Below are 20,865 nucleotides of genomic sequence, written 5' to 3' on the forward strand. Positions count from 1 at the left end.
AATCCCTTAACAAATAGTATGCCCTGAGTCTCAATCCAACCACTATCCAGTTGCTGAGGAAGCAAGGTAAAAAAAACCCAAAACCGGAGGGTTTCAGCTTCAGTTTCAAATTACAACCTTGTGTATTCAAACAATCACAGACCAATGAAGGAAAGATAAGGGGAAACTCCACTCAGATATACATAATCCATTTAGGCATATGTCATAATCCACTGAGACATAGTCATACACACCACTCCACAAGTCAGGGGATAAAAACTCTAAGATTCAGGTTGGAAATGGGGGGAGTCACTTCTGTAACTATGCAGTTGGCTTGCGAAGGAAACCCTTCCCCCCCTTGATCAGGACACTGGTCAAGGTAACTTCCCTGGGATTGAGAGCCCTTACCTGGAGGGGTAAGTGAATATTGTTTATGCTTTAAGTTTGTAAATGTGTTTGTGGTTGTCTGTGAATTGCTTGTGGTTGTAATAATGTACTACTCTTGCCTTAAAAAATTGCAATAGTGCATTCCTCCATTGTATCTGTAAAACCTGCAATAGTGGTGTGTTAAGTCTGTAAGTGAAGTTCAAATAAGTTGTTTGCTTGAACCTTGCAGTTAAGTCTGCAAGTGAAGTTCAAGTCGTTTGCTTGAACCTTGCAGTTAAGTCCTTTTCCGTCACACACACTGATGTTTTCAGTTGTTGCTAAGTAGTGTTTAGACTAAGTCAAGGATTTTTCGGCTTCTGATGCCCAGCCAGCAAGAAAGCTGGAGGGGCACGAGAAGTTGGGAGGGGACACAGCCAGGGCAGCTGACCCCAACTGGCCAAAGCGGTGTTCCATACCATGGGATGTCATGTCTAGTATATAAACTGGGGGGAGTGGGGCTGGGGGGATTGCTGTGTGGGGTCTAACTAGGCATCGATCAGTGGGTGGTGAGCAATTGCTTTGTGCATCACTTGTATATTCCAATCCTTTTATTATTATTATTGTCATTTTATTAGTGTTATCATTATCATTATTAGTTTCTTCTTTTCTGTTCTATTAAACCGTTCTTATCTCAAGCCACAAGTTTTACTTCTTTTCCTGATTTTCTCCCCCATCCCACTGGGTGTGGGGGGGAAGTGAGCGGCTGTGTGGTGCTTAGCTGCTGCCTGGGGTTAAATCATGACACTCTGAAAAGTGAAGGACAGTGTGGTCTCATTGACTTAACAGGACCAGAAACCAGTGTTTGCTGCTTTCTTCTCTTTGCTTTTCAGCTGAATTACTGGACAAAATTTGCCAGTCTTTGAGTTGTACTCACCATCCAACTATTCCCATTAATGATAATGATACTTGGGGTGGTGGGCACATTTGAAAACTATGATTTTCTATTCAACTTGTATTTAAATGAAGTCACACCATTGCTTTACATTGGTGATGGAACAGGTAGGTTATGCTTGCAGCAGGTTTTAAAACTGATGTCTTTACATTGCTTGTGCCTCTCTCCTGTATACAGTTATCCCACCATCTTTCTTTCCTGCTTTCTTAAATGGTGTTTTTTTCTTCTATTATTCTTATAGTGTTCTGACCCATGTTATTTTAGAGAGATTCTGTTACATTTCCAAAGAGCTCCCTTCCTTTCCAGATACCTATTCCAGATGACACTTTTGGCTTGGACATGTCCTCTAGCTTTTCATATTGTCTCATCAGAGTGGCCATGGGATGAGCTGAATTAGGTTGGTCTGATGTTTGCGTCAGTGAGGAAGGAGAGGAGGAGGTGCGCCGGAGGAGGTTGATGCCCCCACAGCCCGTGGTGAGGCGGCAGGCTGTCCCCCCCAGCCCACGGAGGGAAGTGGGGCAGCAGATGCCCACCTGCAGCCCGGGGAGAGAGGAGCCCACGCTGGAGCAGGTGGATGCCTCCAAAGATGGCCATGACTCCATGGGAAAGCCTGTGCTGGAACAGTCTGTGCCTGAAGGACTGCAGCCCGTGGAAAGGACCCATGCCAGAGAAGTTCATGGAGGATTGTCTCCCATGGGAGGGACCCCATGCTGGAGCAGAAGTGTGAGGAGTCCTCCCCTGAGGAGGAAGAGCGGCAGAGGCAACCTGTGGAGAACTGACCCCAACCCTCATTCCCCGTCCCCCTGCACCGCTGGGGGGGAGGAGGTGGAGAAAACCAGGAGTGAAGCTGTGCGCAGCAAGGAGGGAGGGGTGGGGGAAGGTGTTCTCAGGTTTGGTTTTACTTCCTAATATCCTTGTTTTGATTTGATTGGTAGTAAATTAAATGGATTTTGTTTGTTCCCCAAGTTGAGCCTGTCTTTTGCCCCTGACCATAAGTGTGAGTGATCCGTGCCTGTCCTTGTCTCGACCCATGAGCATTTCTTTATATTTTCTTCTCATCCCACCGGGGCCAGGGGGGAGGAGTAAGTGAGTGGCTTTGTGGTGCTTTGTTGCCGACTTCCGCCGCAAGCAGGCATAAGATAGGTGTTCTCTCCCTTTTCAATATGATTAAAAACAAGGTATTGATGACTTGCCTTAAAGAAAGACCTGCGTGAACTGACTCCACTTACGTGAAGTTCATTTTGTACTATTAGTGTTCTCAGTATTTTTAAGACTTTTTTAGCTGTAAATTTATTACATAGATAGTCTTACAGAAATTCCAAAGCAGTACAGGCTGACATTTAAAACTATTGGATCTAAATTCCCCATACCTCATTCCTTCTGCTGTCTCAATACCTTACTTACATTGAATAGTATTCGCTTCCCAAGAAGTACTTTTGGAATAATCTACACTAAAAAGGGTTGTAGAAATAGTTACAAGAACTGATTTTTCAGATCCCAAACCCATAGTCTTTACTCTCTAGAATATTAATTCAGTGGTACTTTCCATCATTCTGCTTACCCGAATGGTGCTGAGGAGCAGAGACTGTGGGATTAGTTTCCTACGCTCTCCTGGGCTCAAACTCACAGGGTTTGATAAGGGGTAGAAGAAGGAAGGAATGTTGAAGGAAGTTGGAGCGGAAGCAGAACATAGTGTACAGAACCAAGGTGATGCATCCAGAGTAACCCAAATATGTAGCAAGCACTATGTCTTCTGAGTCCCAGTCCAAAACTTCAACTAGAAAATTAATCTTTTCATTTTCAGTGCAGCCACAGAGACAGTGAAATTGTGATAAATAAGCTCTGTTTTCATTACCCCCAAAGTTATCTTGGAATTTATATCAATGTTAATGCAAATATAACAGAAACAAAAAAGGGAAAAAAAGTTGGAGGGGGTGCTGTTTGGTTGGGGGTTTTTTTTGTTTGTTTGTTTTTTTAACATGGGTTTGGTAAAATAAGTATTTTTGTTCAAGAACTTAAAAGAGATTAAAAAAACAGTGTCTTTGGGATTATCAAAGTGTGGGAATGGGGCTGCTTTTACATCCAGAGCTCTTTAAGAGTTTGCTTTTACCTGGCAGCGTGCTTTTGAGCATTTGCATAAGGCTTTGATCTAGGTGTCTGAATAGGACACAAGGGACAGTGTGCCAGGACATTATCATTAAGTGTCCTGTATTTGTTCTCTCAGCTGCTTACTTTGTATTGTAATGGGCTGTTGTTTTTTCATACAATTCCCAGCCCCCAGGCAGACAGGGGCACAGGTGAATCCTGCCTGCAAGTACCACTGAGCAAAGGTTTCTAAGAGCAAAACCAAATATTTATTCACTACTTTCTATAAAACTGCATTTGCACACTTTTTTTGCAAAACAGTTTCCTTATGCTGCCAACTCCACCAAATAAAAATGTTCCCTTTGAAATTCACCTCGTATCTTTCTCTCGAAGATTTAATTGGATAAAATGGTATCAAGAGGTCTGCACTGATCCCAGGATATGATGACAATTTTAAGTAGGGAGCTATTGTGGAAGTTTTCCTTTGGCAGCTTCCCTGAGCTCCCTGCAGACTCTATCCCCCAGCATCTAGCAGTCTATAGACAGAAATCAGTATTTCTTGAGAAAGTAAAAGGTAGTAGCAAATTACAGGAACACGTGCCAAGTTACAGAATTCACAATCAGTTACATTGGTGCTTCCTCTTCTGAGTGCTGGGAGGCACGTAGAGGTCTGGATAACAAACATAAGGCTGTTTCAAAGAGATTACTCAGAATAAAAAAGATTCAGCAGGAGAATACTTCCAAGGGCAATATTTATCTACCTGATACAAGAAGTGAGATGTCAGAAATCAACACAGCAAATTATGACAAATTGAGACTCATGAGATGAAATGAGTAATGAAATTATTAAATTTCCTCCCTTCGCTTGCCTGTTGAGGAAGGACACACCTAAGTAAAACATAAAGTGCCAGGCCGCAGTAATGTAAAAATGTGAATGCCTGTGTCAGGGATGTGTGTCACCTTATGCCAAATTAGATGTCTGAGCAATAAGTAGGGCAGGGGCAGATTAACAGACCAGGCAGAGAAAGCAGCTCTAGATTTCCTTTTTTGACATGGTAAAAAAAAGTTGGAAAGCACATATTGCATATGATAGCAGGGAAAATTATATCCTAATACAAACAGACATGCACTGCAAAAGAGAAATCTAGCCACAGATAATGAAGTCATCTAATTACCTTTTTTTTTTTCCCCCATTTTTGGATGACACTTCTTTGCAGTATTTTGACCTTGGGGGGGAAAAAAAAAAAAAAGAAATTGGAGTAGAGGTGAAGGGAAAAGTTGATTCTGATGTTCTGACAAGGGGGCTTTCCAAAGCCCTTAGCAGTCACCCAAGCATCCTTCTGAGGACAGCAGTGGTGGATGCTGCCTGACCGTGAGTTATCTGTGGTGAGCAGGAGTTTGAGGATTAATCGGAAGAGTAAAGTGCTGCGAAGGAGAGAGCTCTGGAAGAAAATTGCCCGTGAAAGAGAGAACGGGAGCAAACAGGAAACAATGGGAAACACGCGGGGCAGGTTGTACGCAGTTACTTTCTACCCTCAGGTCTGTGTTTTTATAAAAGCTGAAATGCTTTTGCTTATTGGCAAAGAATGTGTGGAGAGAGCAAAAGCCTTTACTTGGCTGCAGGTTGGGAAAATTGCCTGTGAAGGTAGTTCTAAGTATTTTAGCCATTACTGGCCAAGCGGGTAAAGGGGAGTCCTGTGGCAAGGCTACAGCAGTAGGCAAAGGGATCTTTGTCCTCTCCTTCGATCTAGTCAAACAAGTTGCTTCAGTCTTCACCACTACCTTACATCTTCCAGTGACTCGGTCTCTTAAAGGAGATTAATATTATCAGCCAAGAGCGGGTGAGATTTACATAGCCTTACTGTAGTACTCTCAGCCTGTGCTGGAGGAAACAACAGCATTTCAGGCTGTGGCTGTATTACCGCATTAGCTGAAGGTTTGACTTGGGGTCTCAGCTCGACCCCACTCCTTACGCTTTGCTTTAGCGCTAGTCTAGCATAGGCAGCTGGCTTCAGGCCTGAGGTTTGTCTCAGGTGTGAGCTGCACGCAGGGGGTGGAGGCATGGCTGCCGATAGTCAGCCCAAGGGCAGGTTTTCTTTTTAAATGCTCCTCTCAGAATAGTTTGGAGGAATGAGCTTCCATCAAGCGGAGTTCATTAAACCTTAGAAAGCACAGAGCGGTCTTTGAAATGGCAGAAGTTCCACTAAGCTGGCAAATGAGTGTTGTTATTTCCACACTGCTGATTGCCGAGCGTTTATGAAAAACCAGAAGTAGTTGTGGTCCTGCTTTGGAAGGGCAGAGGATGCAGGAAGAACGGGGTTGCACCGGGGCATGCCGCATGGCTACCATGTCAGGTTGCTAACAGACGTTCATAAGTCCTTTCATTTTCACCTTTTGATGGCTTGGGCATGTCTCCACAAATGAGAACGGGGAGCAAGGGGCAGAGCTCCTTGGACAGCAGGTCAGCAGGTGTGTTTTTTACTGGCAGGTTACGCAAAGTTCCCGTGGACAGAGCTCTTGGAAATTATCCCGTCACTGAAAGCTAATGAGAGCCCTTTGGTCCTGTGGTGGACTCTCTGTCGCGTAAGCAATGGGGTCGAGGCAGCCTGTCCCCGAGTGCAGTGTGGCGATTTCTCACAATTTCTCAATGTGCTGATGCAGCCCGTTCTTAAGAGCGAGAAGGTGTGCTGCGGGGTGGTGCTGTGCATATGTAGCGTGTATATGCAGATCCTATGTGGTATTGCCATGGTCAAAAGGGGCAGGAGATTGCATACGCTTCCTTTAGAAGCTTCCTGACATCCCATTCAGCCCCTGCACTGAACTCTTGACTTGATGAACTGGGTCTAATGGCCTATGATTTAATTTTACTGCAGATTAAATATTGACAGCCTAGAACTGTTACTCTCTGCTGACACCTTGATGAATGTTTATGGCTTGATGTGTAGAATGTGAGATGGGCTATCTTCCTTAATATCACTTTGAAAGCAGAAAATAAACTCTTGCGAAGAAGATTATGGTGAACAGCATATCACTGAATGTTGCCACACTGTGCTAATTAGATGTGGAAATTGCGATGGTTTCTGTGATACATAAATTATTTTGTATGCCTTTCAAAGCTTTTGTGGAACAGGTATACCGCTGTGCTTAAGCCACTAGCACAAAATATGGAACAAAATATCTTGTTCTGTTTTTCATTTCACAGTATTGAAAGCTAATCAGGCACCTTTATGTAGCATTGAAAAAAAGATCTCAGATGAGTTTTGCTGGATTAAATAGCAAATCCAACCCTTGGTATGAACATGTGGACTCATGGTATAAATTAGCATTCCATTAATTGCAGTGAGGTTATGTAGCTGGTTATATTAATGTCAAATGCAGCCAAGGGTTCAGGGATCAACTTCCTATAGGAGGAATGACGACGAGGAAACAAAACCACCTTGAAGTCAAGTATCTTGTCTTGAGAGCTGTTCTCCAGCTGGCAGAAAGGGGAGAAAGAAAATTTTACCTGGGTACTCAGTTTTTCACATGTTCCTGGGAGTGTTGGAAAAGGTGTGTGATTGCTGCTTTGAAGAGAACCGCTAATGAAGTTACAGAAGGAGGGGAACATCCATGCTCTGCTCAAAGGCAGCTACCTTGATCTGGCACGAGCTGTCACCTGTGTGACCGGATCTCGTGGTTCTGTGTCAGGTGTAATAAAGAAGTCACGCTGGAAAGCGTGAACATTTTAAAATAAGAACCACACTTTAAAATTTGTTTGGGTAACATAGGGAATAAGTCACAAGTATTTTGCTCTGTGTGCGTGTGTGTGTTTTTACCAGCTTTGTGTTAGGGCCTTCCTCTGCTTTTTCCTTTTCCCTGAAATCGAGCACTTCTGTCCTCTGATTTGCAGCTTTGGCTTAGTTCATGGTGCTAGAACGCTCTGTCAAGAAGATCCAGACCATTAAGCATTAGGCTGCGTGCAGTTCTTCACAGGTGTCTACGTTTGCTCCATAAGAGAGTACCATTTTCACATGACATCTTTTGCATTGGCAAGTCTTACTCAGATGCGATTTAAACAACTCCAGGCAAGGAAGTCTCTTTCCACAATTGCATACAGATGCTCAGCAGCATCCATGCTTTTTTTTAACCATGCATGGATCATGTCATTGATTCACACCATATGTTCAGTTATGTAGCTTTTGGTGGTTTATTTCTTTTTTCTAAGCTGTTTCACAGGGAGAATAATTTTCTGAGATGTCAGTTAGGCAGCAGTTGCTGTGCGTCCAAAAGGTAGCCGTGCAAGCCTTCGATCTGCCAGCAAGTGTCAAACACCTGCCTGTAGTTCACTGGGATGTGGTGGCCATCCAGATTTTGAGAAGTTACTTCTCGTTTCTCAGAGCTGATTCTTTTTTAATTCCTGCAGCCCTACCTAATTTGTCACGTGCATGATTACAAACAGTTGAAAGTGGTAACAGAACTTAAGTCAATGACAACGCTGCCAAACAGAAATGGTTAGCTTCATTACACCTGCCATTTACAGCAGATACTGCAATGGACAGTGACCCTAACAATCGCTTTTTGGAACGAGTGAGGCAGCTGCGCTGTCCAATCTGCTTGACATTCGGCCTCCAGGTAGGTCTTGCTGCAGCAGCTGGAGGCACGGGCTGCCACGCCAGGGCAGAGTGCGTTAGAAAGTGCGTTAGAAACAGCCCACGTTTGGAAGGAGGCTGCTCTTTTCCCAGCAACCGGTATTTCTTCATTGCAACAGCTGATGTTTTTCCGGGTCGGATGACACAAATATGCACTAATCTTAATCATCGCAAGCTGTCCTAGCTCCCTGAGGACAGTTCTGTGGCCGTGGGTTTGCCCTTCAGTAATGACACGCTTGACCTTTACATATTCTGTGCAACCCACAGGCTATTGCTGGAAAGTGCAGTCTGCATGTGGAGACAATTTCAGTCGGTGGTTGCAACGTGCTGGTAGCTAAAAGCTTTCTAGTTTGAGGGCTGTGCATTTTTAAGTCAGTAGGCAGTGGGCTGTGCGTGTGACAGCTTTTTCTCAAGTAGAGGCCATGTAATGGGATGAGGATTGGTAAAACTTCGTATGTTTGCTCCATTTGAGGTGTTCCATCAGTGGCCACCATCGTTTCTTATATTTCTATTGATGAGTCATGTCTGCCCTTGCTTCGCCCCTGCCTGCTGGCCTGAACACTTTGGGGGTGTCCCAGCAGCGGGGCCAGGCTGGCAGCCCTGGAAAGGAGCAGGAGAAAGAAGGTTTATGTGCTGTACGGCTGGGTTTGGTCAAAAGGAACAAGATCTCTTTGTGCCCGACTCTGAAATCCCAGAGGAGAGTCCCCTTGCTCTGCACGCTGCTTGAGGTGCAGCAAAGAGGAGGAATACGATCGAGCCCTGAAGGGTTTTCTGCCTGTGGGAGGCAGGGAGTGTCTTGAGAGAGTGGTGTCAATCCCATCTAATCTTTACCAAACCTGCTGGTTTGGAGAAAGGACCATTTCTACTTCTTGCAAGTAAGGCTGGTGTTCAGGGCTGTTCATAATTTGTACGCCAATTACTCCAGTGAGGCTCCACCTCAGGAAGGAGAAGTCGCCTTCACTGTGCCTGCGAGGAGCGGAGACGCGGCAGAGAGTGCAGGGGCAGAAGCTGGGAGAGCTGCATTTCGGCTCCAACTTTGGCACTGGCCTGCAGTGCCGAATCTCACTTCCACCAGTGCCTCATTTTCCCCATCTGAAAACCTCCGAGAGTCATGTGTCCCTGAGGACTTTGGGACTTACAGAGAAAAGTGCTATGGAAGAGGTGGTTATTTCAATGCTGGTGACATTAAATGCCACCGGCCCAAAATACGCCGCTGGAAAACCCACAGAGCCAAAAAGCTGTATTTCTAAGCGTTACGTTTTTAATGCTGTGCAGGTGGGGAGAGTGAGAAGGCCAAGGATAACGGGAAGCAAGTGAGGAGTAATAGCAGTTTGGGCTTGCAAGAACTAGCTAACGTTAGTGTTATTTGGTGCACATCGTCATGGGCTATGAGCACTGACCCGCTCCTGCTTGTCCGTCCATGCATAGTGAGCAGGAGGAGTGGACCATACTGAGTGTAATTCCCTCATGAAATATTGATGTTGAGACAAACTAGAGCATTTAATCCATTGAGATTTTCCATTTGCTGCTTTGTTAAGGAGGGCATAAAGTAACAGAGCTGAGACAGCTTTAGGAGGCAAAGCTTGCGGGAAAAATATTCTCTTTCAAAAGATTCACCGCTGATAGCTAGAATAAAGCATACAAGGTTACAAGTCCAGTAAGCCTGCTCTTTGCCTTTTGTGTTTGACAGAAAAAAAAATGTAATGTCTTTTATTTATTTATTTATTTGTGTATCTTTACAGTCATTTGGTCTAATAAAAAATATTACTTCTTGCTCCTCAGTGGCATTTTTCAACAACAAAAATGTATACAGCCAAAAGTTTTGGATCAGCTCCACATGAATCTATCTTTTTACTATTATTGGACGTGTGAATTTAGGGTGTAATTTCTGATCTCTTATTTCAGAATTGTCAGCTGAAAATAGCTTTTGCTGAACTGATTTCCTGACATGAGAGGTTATGAAGGAATTACTTCTAACTTGTGCACTAAGCAACAAAATACACTCTTTACTGAAACGTCATCATCTTATTTATGTTTTGAGAAGAGTAACCTTTTTTTGAACTGCCAGTTTCATTTTATTTCTAATTTGTGCTCATTTCAAAACATTTGGAGAAAAAAGAAGAAAGGCATACATGCACTAAGGAACAGGTCTGATGAGATTGCACAGGAGACTGCTACTTAAAACTAGTGTTTTTATAGCATGACAAGTGTCTTGGGCGTATGGTGAAAGGCACAAATGAACATGTTAGTCATCATTTCTGAACAAAGTAAATAACCCAGTTGAGGTCAGTGACAGTGATTGATGGATCTGCTCAAGACTTTCACAGATTCATTGCAAATCTGTCATCCTTGTCTCTTAAAAGGGGCTTCAATCAATGCACTAGAATCAGGAGCATGAGCAGCTAACAGAAATTCGTGCTCTTTCTGTTGGGCCAGAAAATTAACTGTGCAGATAAATTGCTCTTTTCATTCCCTCCTGTCAACATGTTGATAACACACACCCTCTGTCAATGATCTCTGTATCATGTTTTTTTGGGTGCATGGTGAAGGCCACACAATGAGGGCAGTGCTGTGGCTTTTGAAGAAGAGCTTTCCCTGTAGTGACTCACCCCAGACAAATGTTTCACTCATGGACAGTAAATGACGCTGTCTCCCCCCGAGTGAGTACCGGGAGGAATATGGTTATAAAATGAACAGAGAACCTATCTACCAGAAGTTGCTACCCAGCTTAGGTTTCAGGGTATTTACACTCATTTGCCTTGAAATGAATTTGTAATTTAGCTCTCGGCTGAACACTGTCATGGCTGTACCATAGGATGCTGGGGCTTTTCCTGCGTCAGGGTGCATCCTCTGACATGTAAGAGCACCTGAACCAGGGAAGAGCTGGGCTTTTATCAGCTTCTTCCTGACTTCCATCTCTGTGCAAAAGAAACCCAGGCACAAAGCCCAGACTGGCATCTTGGTGGGCGTACACTGTTAGCTAGATTTAGAAATAGGGTATAGATTTAGGCTTACAGGCTTACCAGACTTGCATTTTCTTTGGGCTTTGTCTTTTCTTTCCAGTAGGTCTAGTTTCGAGGTGAAGCCCTAAATTTTCATGGTTTCCAGATACCTTGTTCTGAGTAGAAGAAGGCCATGTTGACACAGGGCTGGCCTCTCACAAGAGATCAGTGCTTCATGCAGATATCTAAGCTGCTCTGGAGTTTAGAGAATGAGAAAGCAATCGTGTTACTCTGTCAGGCTCTCCCAGGAGATGATGTTCTGCTCCCTTTGCTAGAAATACGATGCAGGCATTCCAAATATGTCTGGCGTGGTCAGCTGTTCCTCACTTTCCCTGTCCCCCATCCTGGATGTATTTCCATCTGCATGGAAAGTGAGGAGGAACAGGACCCAAAGGCCAGGTAGCTGACGTGGTTGGCAGCATGCTCCAGTTAATGACCTCTCCTGAGCAGTGTATGTGATACGTATGATCTCCAGCAAGCTCTCCATGGAGTCTTGCACCTGTGGGCTCCCAGCTAGCTTGGTGTAATGCAAGAACAGTGAGCTCACACAGCCCTGTGGTCTACTAACACCTCATCAGCTTATTGCATCCTCTTCTCAGTGGGGTTAGATGAAAAGGTTTTTGTATTCAGAAAGACTGAGGTCTTTGTGTTTGGTTTTATGCCTGTAGAGCCTGGGTCTCCTAGTGGATTTATAGAACGGGTTTGTTTTACTGCTTCAAACCATTGGTCCATTTAGCTGGCCTTTGGGGCCTTTAGGGTGTGAAAAAGATGAAGAAGGAGGTGCATCTTCTCCAAATGAGTTGACTTGCAGAGCCAAATGAGATGCCAAGTGCTATAGAATGGAAGATCTATAGGCTTGTCTGTTTCTTGATTAACTCTTTTTGGCCTGCAATGAAATAGTGAGATGGGACAGAAGTTTTTGTTGACCACTTTTTGTTGATAAGGGGAACTCCCAAGTTTCTGCAGCAAATACCCCCAGGCTGCTTCTTACTGAGCCTTATGGAAGGCGCTTGTAACTAGCTGTGATTCTGATTCAGAGAGAAGGACAGCACCTTCACAAACTGCAGTTGTGAAAAAGAAGGCTGGAGGACGTTTTGAGACATCATCCAGTGAGACTCCTCCCTTTCCTCCGGAAACAGCAATCCAAGCAGACTCTCTAGGTAATTACAGCTTATGTTTCTCCTTTATTTCTTTCCTAGACCTCCCCCTTATTCCAGTTTGAGTTCCTAATTTCTTTTCCAATAAGCTATCCTCTTCAAGGAAGTTTGTTTCTTTCTCATCAGAAGCTATCTTCTGCATATTGGAAGACTTGTATCTCTGGCTGTTCTCCCTCTAGACAAAACTACTACTGCTTCTTCAGCCATTCATCAAAGGCTACCTTTTGCAGAGCAGTCCTTATTCTGGATTTCCATCAGTTGGTTTACCATCACTAGTTTGAATTGCGTTGAACTGAATTTACCAGTACTGGATAGGAGAGAAGATTTAGGTATCTCACAAGATCTCAGCCCACCCTATCCAGTTCAGTAATAGCTACCAATTACTTCAGGATCCTATCTTGCTGACTGTAGTTACATTTTATTCTGCAGTATACCATTATAGGGAAAAAAATTAATCCTTTAACATGTAGAGTGATTAAAAAATAAAGGACTCTTGTAGCCAGATAAGCAAAAGTATCTGATGTACCAGTTGTAAGAGCTCTGCAATCTGTTTAATGGGACAATAAACAGGCTGCAAAATATTCACAGTAATACTCTGACTGGCAATATAACCTTGAACTAGACTCAGGAATTCTTCTCCTCCAGCTTTTTAAAGCGTGGTGGACTCTACTTCCAAAAATGAGTATACGACAAAACCAAATTCTGCATCCAGTCACAGAAGTGTAGGTCTGGAGGGTTTCCTCTAAATAAAAAGAAATGCATTTGGATTTGCACCAACGTCAGGATCGGGAAGGATCAGGATCTCTCCATCAGGGAGGTAATACAGCAGAAAGAAAGGTACAGTGATGAGGCTAGGACTCTTGTCCCGTGGTATACATGCAGCACTCTGTGCTGATGAGTTTGCAGTACATTCAGAACACACGCTAAGCCAAGTCCTCATGAAACTTACAGGTAATTTTAGCCAAATTTCCCTGAAGAGCCAGAGCATTGCTAAATTCAAAATAAATTTCAATTCTATTATCTTGTAAAAGACACAAAGATTTTTCCCTTGCTTCCCCCTTTTCCTCCCTTTCCCCCTCCCCTACTTTTTTTCTTTCTTTTTCTGAGAAATAAGATAAGAGATTTTCTTCCAAGAGATTGGACTAAAGAAACATATAGTTCACACTACTGCCCCCCCCCCCCCCCCCCAAACCCCAAGAATGAATAATGCATGGTGGAATTTTCTCCATTAGAAGAGATGAAAATATGGGAAGCAGTCCTGCATTTTGTGCTGTATTACAGGCACAGATTAATGCCAAGCATGGTACAAAGCCAGTGGTGACTTCATTAGTGTGATAATTTTGCCTCAAAGCTGCCTGTATGAACAGCAGATTTTTGCTAGCATTGCAAAGGCCAAGATGTACTCTGTGCTTTTGTGTGTGAGTGTGCAGGAATTATGTGTATATGCACGCGTGTGTGTGTGCACACGCGCGTGTGTGTGTGCGCTCACTAAAAGGGAGTTGTTGAAGTACCTGTTAACTCTGTTCTCTCTTCATGGAGTGTGAATCCCCTTTAAATTCTCAACACCTGAAGCTGAAGTCCAGAAAACCTGCAGTAAGCTTTAGAGGGATGGAATCCCTCCATGATCTAGCCCTTCTACCCCTCCAGCCTGGACAACCATCAGTTAAACAGCCTGTGTTACAACTCGGGCAATGTCTGTAGTTCATTTAGCCACACAGAATTAAACAACAAAGGCTGTGAAAATCTCCTGAAAGGAATCATGCAAAAAAAGAGGAAGTTTTCCAGTAATCTCTGGAGCACAGGTTGGAAAGCATGAAGAAGGATGCAGCCACCTCAGCTTTGTCTAGTTTCACCAGGCTGAGAAGATACTACTTACTGCTTTTAAGGAAGGTGAGTGGAGGGAGCATGTGGCAAAAAGTCTGCCAAGAGACTGGAAGGACTCACACAAAGGCAGAGCAGTCACATGCCTGACTGTGTCTTTCCCACACAGATAGGAGCCCTGGCTAGAGCTCCTGGAGGTGAGGAAATAAGGAAACAAATAAATGTGTTCTAGTATACTAGAATTTTTTTTTTTATTCTTGGCTTTGCAATGCTTTGCACCTTTGAGAGCATGGGGCAGCAAAGCCCTCTTTAAAAAGAGATTTCTTTTTTTTTCTTTTCTCTTGAGTTGCACTGCCAGCTGCTGAGTTTTCAGAAGATGACCTTTGGAAGGTATAATTCAACTGATTCTGTTGAAGTGGCAATAGTTAGTACCAGGATGGGGAGTATCCCAATATCTGTTATATGAGTAAGTGTGAACTGCAAAATCATCCCCCAAAGGAAACTGAGAGAGGTGCTCAAATATTTGGTCCTGGAGGTCAGCCTTCTAACACTTTCCTCTTATAAAAGTGTAGTCAGTCATGGTCCAGTTCAGAAATTGAAGTGACAGTGGAAAGAACTGACAACTGAATACTAAACGTGGTCCATTTCCTAACAGTTGCTTTATTATTCAGATGATGTTTCTACCCCATTAAATGTTTGAACATTTGAAGTGTTTTCTGAACAGCGGTTTTGGTGAAAATTGTTTGTGGTATTTCTGAATAATCAGGTCATTCTTCTTCTCTAAAGAAGTAAACAGAAGTTGTGAACTTCTATTTATGACACAACTATTTAAAAATGAATAACTGGAATAAGAAATTTCCATGTTAGTTATTACTATAGTCCAGAATATTTTCTTGAAGAGTGACATTACAATTTTGAAAATTTCAATTTTTTGGATGTGGCTTTAACCCTTGACAATGAGATTTAGTACTTGTTTCTTTTCAGTTGATAGTTTCTGGATGTGGTTAAGTCTTAACTTTGGTGGCATTATGGGATGGAAACCTACATCTAGTATAAAAAGTAAAATATGACTTTTTTTTTCCCATTCAACATCTTTTTTTCCTACAGGCAGATGCAGGAAGAACAGAGGTGCCAGATAGATAAGATATATTTCAGATATATGTGATATATTCTTCCCTCAGCATTCATTATTTTCGCACATTTGGACCTCATTTTAAGTCTTTCTGCTTTACAGCGGGCAATCCTCATTTTTTTTCAAGTGATATTTGCACTTGCCACACTTCTCACCCCCTCCAGTAATTCTGCAAAATTCTGCACCAGTCCCATTCTGAATCCACTGACTGAGCTAATGACAAGTGCTGTCGTGCTAATGCAGGCAGCAGCAATTACAGTTTCTCTTCCCTTGCACAACACACAGTACTCATGCCCCTTCCCAGGCACAGGATTTTGCTTACACACTTTTTTGCTGGTGCTGCATTAGAAGTTTACTGTCTAAAGGTGTTGCCATGCTTGATTCGTGCTGTGTACAGGTATGACATGAGGTGACAAACTGGAGTGGCTTGTGGGTGATCCTCCTCCTCCTGCACAGAGACTACTTGCCTTCCCATTATTAGCAGGAGGTACTAGGGTGAAATTAATGGCTGTTCAGCCTTCAGTGGTGGTGAACCACTTCAGCTTTCAGCCTGGTGGCGGTGGCTGCTGCAGCCCATTGGTGAACATAGCGTGCTTTCTGTGAAGTGTTTTGTGATGGGCTTGTCCTTCGTATGAGTAACTTCAGAGTTGCTCAGTAGCTAGGCGCTCCTTTCCACACGTCTTCACGTGCATCTTACTTCTGCCTCCTGCTTATGACCCTCCTGATGTCTTCCAGACATTTGGTAGCAATCCGGGTAGAAAATACCTCACAGCTGCTAATACCTCATTGTTGTTTAGCCAAAGCATCATTTTCGAATTCTACAAGTTTGCCATGCAGATTCACTTACAGGTTTCAGTAGGAAAGTCTTCTTAACGACATTTTCCTTACACAGGTCAGTCTTCGTTTTTACATGAAGCATCTACATGTCATGGCAGAGTAATTGCGTTACTGTCAGTTTCTCATTAAAAAAGCAGTACACTGCAGGAAACTTGCATTTATGTGGAATTTCACTGACCCTGCAGCCAGGTTCTGCTGCTGCCTACCCTGCAATACTTGTGAAGTAGCTTGAAGGTTTTTGCTGGACTACTGCTAGATTTCTGTGGCATCAGTGGAGATCAGAGTCTGCACTCACATATGATTGTGCTATTGACACTCTTTCCCATGTGATCTGCTCACCAAAGGGATGGACGCTGCTATCGTTAGTTTCCAGGAACACTTCCACTCCAGAGTGCATTCAAGGGCCACAACTGGTGCTGCACTGCAACCTTTTGGAGGTTGCTGTGGATCTTCCACAGGGCAGTATTTGCAATTTCTTAATTATTGTACTTGGTATTGTTGACTACAGATTTTCTGAACTGTAGCCAGTGATAATTAAAACTATACATACGTCTATCTGGGATATCCTTATATGGGAAACATAGTTCTGTGTCCCATTCACTAGCCTGAGGAATAGCACGGAGTCCTTTTGCAAGCAAATATTTCACAGGTAACTCAGTGAGGTGATCATTTTGGCTAGGTTTTGCAGATGTGTGTGCATGACTGAGGCTCTAGGGAAACTTTATAAGTACAGGAAACACTAACACATTTGTCTCTAGCATCTGAATATTAAAGCCTTGTGGCATTTTTGCATGACTTCCTGATTCAGACACTAATGGAAGACAAGCTGGTTCTATTGCAAATGTATTCAGCAGTTATTTTCCAAGTCGGGTGAAGAAAGACTGCAAACCAAAGGAATTAGTTTCTGGTGTTTTATGCAGGCAAGATTAGCATCTGCTGTACTGGAAAAAATGGCCAAGGTGCTTGTGATACCACACAGACAGATTTTTCCCTTCCGTAGCAAAAGATTTAAACCCATAAGATGAGGGTTTCCTTTATGATAGCCCAGCCTTGACCTCAGGGTTTTTATTTTAATGTGTCTAACCTCGTCATCTCATGTACCATGTCTTCAATACACCGCTTGTGATCAAGGCTACTAAAACATGATTTCTGGTATTAATCATGCCTTTTTGTACAGGTAAAGGAGCTTTCTTGTAAGTGGAAAAGCATACATACAGTTCTGCCTTTTTGAAAACTGAGATTCACAGCAAGTTCATTATCCTGTGTCCTAATGTGTATTGATCTGTGCTTTGCACTATATCCGAGAAAATGAATGCATAGCCTTGTAATTAATTGTGTTGTATCAGAAGTGAAAATGTGTTATGCCATCATCCTCTCCTAAGGAAGCCAGTGGCAAAACGCTCATTGAATTCAGGGGGAACAAATTCCTGGCAAAAAAACAGGTTTAGAAAAAGACTGATCAGCTGTGCCTGCTTAGGGGTAGTCAAGGGTGGTTAGATGTAAAACTCTGCAGCTCCTAAACTGTTCTTTCAGACACGTCAAGAGCATTTTGTGCAGTTAATTTTCATTGAAACTTGAGGAAATAGGATTTAGTAGAAAACCTTTAAGATGGCTGGAGTCTTACTTACCTAAGAGAGTGTGGCTAATTGAGATAAACATAAATTTAAACTTATGGACAATTATATTTCTGTCCCTCTGAAATCAGACCTGTGAGCTGCATTATGTTATGATTGCATCATATTACACACGCTGTAATATTCATTTATGTACATGGAAGATCCACTCTTATTTTCTAGTTAAATTCACAAGGAGGCAGAGAGGACTGGGGGAGGCTGAGACAGAGGGAGCAGAGAGGGATTAGTTAATCATCATGAATGACTGGACTCAGTATTCTGTATACTGAGTTCCTTTTAATATTCAAGAATGATAAATGACATTTATTGCTTTGATTGCATAAATATTTTTCCCCTACATCTGGCACATGTGTGCGCTACATGAATGTTCATTTTTATAATTCAGTTATAGTGAATATATTGCTTTCTGTGCACAAGTGTATTATGTTTAGTGGACAGTTCTATGATTTTATCAAACTCTGGCATATTAATCCCATGGCCTGCCTTTACAGAAATTTAATACCTCAGTATTTTTGTGATTTTTATTTAGCACAGCAACAGATAAATTAAGAGGAAAGTGATAGGAATAGTAAAAATAAATGAAATCTATTTCAAGAGATCACATCAGTCACAATGGTAATAAAATAAAGGAGATAAAATTATTGGCAATCAGAATGAGGCAGAATCAATACAAAATACACAAATTCATAAACTAAAAGCACAGCACTTTGCCAGAAGTTGAGGAGGAAGCCAATATTTCATAAAAGATCAGCTGTTACTCGTAGAGGGCGAGAGCCTTTTTCTCATTAAAGGTAATACATTTCTCCTCAAACAGCTCCATCAAATAAGTGAACTGATTTGTTGTGCAAGGAGCAATTTGGCAAGAGTATCAGTCTCCAGAGGTGATCCATGACCACTAAACTTGCTAGCTAAGGGGTAAATCACTGCTATGGCTCAGTCTTGTGAATGGGACAGATGGTGCTGGTCTGGGATATTAAGAAGTGGGGATAAACAGTGCCTTGCCTGTTGCTGTTGGTTGGCAGAGGGTGAGGAGAGGAGATCAGACAGATGTCACTTTCGCTCGGGCAACCTTAGACACACACAATTTCTTTGGACCAGAATGAGGGATGAGAACAGAGCAAAATGTGTCCTATAATGTACTGGCACATGAACAGTTTGTGCTGCAGACTGCAGGGCACAAAACAGCTGGCAGAAGGGAGATGTGCAAGGCACGTTTCAGCCCACTGCAGCTGACGCAAGAAGTACTTGCCTGGGTGGGGAAAAATGGCAGAAGGGTGCACTTCAGGGCTCTGTTATATATGAAAGCCATTCCTCAAGTAGTGCTTGGAAGTTGTAAACCCCTTTGTTTCTCTAGCTGTTCACTGATTCTTTTTCTTTTCCTGCCCCTCTATTACTTACCTAGTGCTTTGCCAAGGAGTTCACTGGGTACCATTTCTGGATGGCATAGTCACATAGCCAGTGGGGATTTCATAGGATGCAATTTTCAAAAGCACTTGCTGTTGGCCTGATCTTGTCCTCGCTGATACCGCGGAGAATTTTACCATTGACTTCCAAGTAGGAAGGAGTCTGGCTGCTTAAATTTTGCCTGTTGTCATTTCCTTTAAAATCCTCAGTGCCTCTATGGATACGTATCATTTGCTCATGAAAATGATTTTAGCATCTCTCTGAAGCTTTTAATTAGAAATACATTTTGTATTTTGCAAAACACTAAGTAATTTTCTTCTTCCATGTCTTAATTAATAGTGTTGAGAAAAAAACCAAGCTCATCCATCAGCTTTAGCATTGCTAAGTGCTCAGGTGGCTTTTTTACAGGTGTCCTCAAGCAGACAATTCACAGGAATGAGGCTGTGGAAAAAGATGCCTATTACTAGCAAAAATACAATCTTCAGAAAAAGAGATTTCCTCTATTTATTTTAAAGCTTGTCTCAGATTTCAAATTTGGAGGAGTTGAAGCTTTTCTGTTAAAAGGAAATCCAAAGCTCCTGTTCAAAACACATGCATTTTTGAGCCTTAGAGGTGTTCCTTTGTCCTCTATTCCTGTGCTTTTTTTCTGTGATCCTGTCCTTTGGCTCCAGCTCGTTGACCCAAAAGATGTTAGACCTGTGATCAGAAATGCTAAACTTAGGTGTGGATCCTGGCTTCCCCTACAGTCAATCTTGCTTAAGCCAGGAAATATGAGTAACATTTATGAGACCTCTGTAAGTGTCCGTGCTGTCCAAAGCTGCCTATTCTGTTTAGAACAGAAATTTATTTCTGTGGTTCTTGAATACTGTAAAGATTTAACATTCCAGAAAAAAGATGTTTTCTTGTATTGACAATCAAATTAGACCCAAGATGAGTGTCCAAATTACTTCCATGTCCTAATTTCTGAATACCTTTCTAGTGTATAAACTTGAAGTTTGACAGCCTCCACCATTACATGGTATATGAAGGCCTTAATTATAACTATTCAATGCAAAATATTTATAGTCCAGATCTGGCTAGCCAGTCATCTTTCTTTCCATAATCCCCTGTATCTTTCCAGAGGTTTCCTAATTTCCTTTAGTCAGAGGCTATCTACAAGATTGATGAGTGAATCTACAACTCTTTTATTCTTATCTTCTATTATTGCCTAGTGAAATATATATTTAAACTAAATTCTGAGAATTATATTAATAGTGATTTAAGTTTGGGAAAGGATCATTAATTAGCAGACTTCTAGGGATCCTCTGATCATCTCCTCACTTTTTTCTTTCTTGCTTAAACATAGGTTGGACATTTTATTAATTCAAAGATTTGCAAAACTAGAACACATTTACCTAGTTCTCATGTGGAATTAACCTTTGATATGCCTGTTCTAACTGGCTATATGCAAAGATATTGATCAGAGTCAGAGTAAACGTGAAACTTCAGAAGCCAGGAAAAAACAATATCTCATTTTGATATGCTTATGGGCTTTTTTTGTTTTATTTTATCAGTCAATTTCTTTTTAAAAAGTATCAATGAAGTGAGAAAAAAGCCACAAAACATGATCATTCATGCAACTCTGTGATTTCATGTATTTGGATGATTAATATTTAAAGAATTAGTATTTTACACTTGGATTAAAGAAAAGACATTAAAATGATATATTAATTGAAGACATAAAAGAACATTAAAAATCTCTGTTTTGAGCAGGCTCTTTTCCTAGAACAGAACTTCAACTTATAGCAAACCCTAGAAACAAAGTTAACTGCTGTATTCCTTTTTTTCTGTACACTTCTAAACCTCAGCAGAAGGACAGAGTTTTAAAG

This window comes from Haliaeetus albicilla, chromosome Z (genome assembly GCF_947461875.1).
Source record: "Haliaeetus albicilla chromosome Z, bHalAlb1.1, whole genome shotgun sequence".
Taxonomy (NCBI): domain Eukaryota; kingdom Metazoa; phylum Chordata; class Aves; order Accipitriformes; family Accipitridae; genus Haliaeetus; species Haliaeetus albicilla.